The 4,000-nt window shown below is 34.8% G+C and overlaps 1 pseudogene; it reads left to right on the top strand.

The window, feature by feature from the left end:
- The first annotated feature begins 207 nt into the window (after positions 1-207).
- On the top strand, positions 208-3,015 carry LOC131073550 (beta-glucosidase 13-like; annotated as a pseudogene).
- Positions 3,016-4,000: the final 985 nt, after the last annotated feature.

A 4,000-nucleotide genomic window follows, 5' to 3' on the forward strand; every position in this document is an offset into this window, starting at 1 on the left:
TAAAATTGATTTTTTTTTGAAATGTCCACATATGATTTTGAAAAGCTTAAAATTGGATCTGACTCATAATACAAATAAGATTAACTCGGGGCCACTTTTGGGCCACTTTTTTGTTGTATAAAATAAGCTATATATGCATCCTCATGGCATATAAATTGCATTGCTTTGTGTTGGATCCGAAGCTCTAGCAGTTTACTATAATGAATAGTGGAAAGGGATGGAGAGCCTTGGCAGTGGTGTGTATGTGTTGGGTTTTTCTTGTAACAGCTCAGGAAGAGATACAAGTACTGAGTAGAAGTGGGTTTCCTCCTGGATTTATATTCGGTACAGCCTCTGCTTCATATCAGTATGAAGGAGCTGCTCGGGAAGGAGGAAGAGGCCCAAGCATCTGGGATACTTTCTCTCATATACCAGGTTAGTTTTCTTTTTTTATACATATATTTATTCGCGTCTTCCATTTCTATCGATTCATTTGCTCTCATTTAGTCTTTGTCCCAAACAATCATGGTCGACTGGAATTGGGTTTATATTTTATTCAGCAATGTAAAGGAAATTATGTGCAGGGAAAATCGCGAACGGGAACAATGGGGATGTTGCTGTGGATGAGTATCACCGCTATAAGGTTCTGCTACTGACTAAATCTAATTCAAATCATATATTATTCCGATCCACGATAGATCATGCACATAAGTGTTCCCTTTTATGCGATCTGAATACATTTACATTTTACTCTGTACATCTTTAACTACAATGAAGATGGATGATATAATCTGCAGAAGGATGTGAAACTGATGAAGGATATGGGCATGGATGCATATAGGTTTTCTATTTCCTGGTCAAGGATATTACCCTGTGAGCCACATTTTTAACTTTTTCCTAAGCAAATATCATATAGGTTTCTATTTCTTGTTCTCTTAATTCGATTTTTCTTGGGAGACAGATGGCTCGGTCAAAGGTGGAATTGACAAAGTTGGAGTGGCCTACTACAACAATCTCATTAATGAACTCTTAAAACATGGTAAAGTCTCTATCATTTGCTGGTATTGATGTAGATATTACCGTCATACTGTTAGGGCTATAACCAGCTCTTGTTCTCAGATATCAAACCTTTCGTGACCCTGTTCCATTGGGACCTTCCGCAAGCTCTGGAGGATAAATATGGAGGCTTTCTCAGCGAAAATATCGTGTACGTAACACTTCTAAATCATTAATCTCTTATGCATCTATGCCCATATGGTATACACATTGATTTCATTCAGTACCCATTTTCTGTGCATAAGGAGATCTGTTATTTGATGTATGCAGGAAAGATTTTGAAGCTTACAGTGAAGTGTGCTTTCAAGAGTTTGGCGATCGAGTGAAGCACTGGATTACTTTAAACGAACCTTTTTCCTACGCTTATGGAGGATATGACGCTGGCATGCTTGCTCCCGGTCGTCATTCCTCTTCTAATGGAAGTTCAAGAGCAGGAAATTCTGCAACAGAGCCATATGTGGTGGGGCACAATCTTCTCCTTTCTCATGCAGCTGCTGTGCGTGTATATAAGAGCAAGTACAGGTGATCCACCTTTTTCCGCCATTTTTTTCCCTATTCTACGTACAACGGTTAGTGTGCCAATCTACCATTTTTATGTGTAGGCGGTACAGAAGGGATTGATCGGAATTACAATAGTGAGCAACTGGTTTCTTCCCTATTCAAAATCACATTCTGACCAGAAAGCCGCCCAAAGGGCCATAGATTTTATGTTTGGTTGGTAAGTAAGGGATCTTCTGAAAACAGTCTACTAATGCCCATTTCAGTTACCCCTACATATGAATTTGATTGGTTGGAAGAAATTTACAGGTATATGGATCCAATTACAAAAGGGAGATACCCCTCAACGATGAGACAGCTTGTTGGCGCGCGGTTACCCAAATTTAGTGCCCATCAATCTGCCATAGTAAAAGGTTCATTTGATTTTCTGGGCTTAAATTATTACACGAGCCTCTATGCTTCTGATGTTTCAGTACCACCTAATCCCGTTAACACAAGCTATACATTGGACTCTCAAGCGAGTCTGACAGGTACGCATCTTTGATTTCATTTTTTAAAGGGCATGAATTGATCTGTTATGGCAATATTTTATAAAAATTGAAATTAACCTCTTACATGGGCTGCTATCGAAATAACATCAGCTGAGAGAAATGGGATGCTCATCGGACCGGTGGTAAGGCTCACAATTTTTATAATAAGTATTAAATAAACAGTAATATGAAATTATTGAATTGTCAATGTTTAATATTTAATTGGGGACAACAGGCTGGATCGAGTTGGCTTTATGTGTATCCGCGTGGGATAGGAGAGCTATTGAAGTATATTAAACACAGATATGACAATCCCCTCATTTTCATCACGGAGAATGGTAAGACATTTTCTAGTGAATTGAACTTGCAAAAGCTATTTTTAACGAATCTAAGTTTCTTTAAAGTTTTGCTTATTCCTATACAGAGTGCAATAAAACTTATTATTTTTTTAAATGAATATTTTAATTTTATAGGTATTGATGAAAAAAATGATGATACATTATCATTGGCACAATCTCTTAATGATACATGACGAATTGACTATCACTCAAAGCATTTATCACTTGTTCAACAAGCAATAAGGTAAGTCGTAATTGATTTAAAATTTATTTTAAATTTTTAATATTATATACTAAAACATTGTGATGGTTGAATAATAGGGATGGATCCAATGTGCAAGGTTACTTTGTGTGGTCTTTGTTAGATAACTTTGAGTGGGCAAATGGCTATACAGTTCGATTTGGTCTTCATTACATAGATTATAAGCAAAACTTGACTCGATATCCAAAAGCATCAGTTTATTGGTTTCAAAAATTCTTGAAATAAATAAATTATAAAGTACACTTTGTATATCAACAAGAGCTATGCTACAGCTACAATTCTTGTCAAGCAATGTAAAGATAGTATACAAAACAAAAATCCTTGTCAAATATTGCAACATAGTGTGCAAAAACTCCAATCTACGTAGTTTTTTGTAGAATGAAAAATCACTTATCTATTTAAATGTTTATTTACTTTTGTATGTATTTATAAAAAAGATCAAGATTTGATATTTTCACATACTCTATTCTCAATCATTTTTCTACAAATTTAATTTGTTTTTGAATTCTAGACTGAGGTGTTTTTGTACTTTATGATCGCATGCAAGTGCGAAGACAAGTTAAGAAGGTATGCTTCATGTAAATTGGATTTTTTTGTTTTGGTTTGGGGTAGGAAGACCAAGTATTATGATGGAAATATCAGTGGCTGTATACAAAAGTTACCCCTTCCAATATTTTATTTGAATATTAATTAAGGTAATATATAAATAATGAAATACAAATTAATTTATACAATGAATGCTCGAATGCCCTCGTAATTTTATATTTAGTAAATACCATCTCTGGTTTTCCATTTTAATGGACAAATAGTGGAGGGTAGATAACATCTAATCACCCTATTTAGATGGATATCCTTGTGTCACATCTGATTATCTGAAGGCTTGGAGCACATGAAAGCTGTAATAGATAAATTTGAAAAATCAGATATGACAGTATTAATCACTTTTGCCAATATGCTTGCCTAATGGTAATAATTAATAAGACAGTACCTGATGTGCCATTTTAACCATTGACTGAACTAGCCTTGGAATGGTATAAACTTACTGACAAATGTTGGATCGGCAGTTGCTTCAAACCCTCTGCCAGTTAGAAGTTAAAAGAGTTGTCTAAAGATTCTTCTGCTGGTAACAGTGTACGTGCACTTTGAGCTTTCTATAATGTACTCCAAACTCGTGATCTCTCTTTTGGTGCATTATTGAGCTCTTTAAGTCATTTATAGATTCAGAAACGGGCAATTTCAAATCTGGGATTATAAAAGGATCTAATTTTATTTTCATTATAATATTCAGGTTATATATATAATGTTACAATTTTTTATATCTATTTTATTTTTTAATA

Source organism: Cryptomeria japonica, chromosome 10, assembly GCF_030272615.1.
Source record: "Cryptomeria japonica chromosome 10, Sugi_1.0, whole genome shotgun sequence".
Lineage (NCBI taxonomy): Eukaryota > Viridiplantae > Streptophyta > Pinopsida > Cupressales > Cupressaceae > Cryptomeria > Cryptomeria japonica.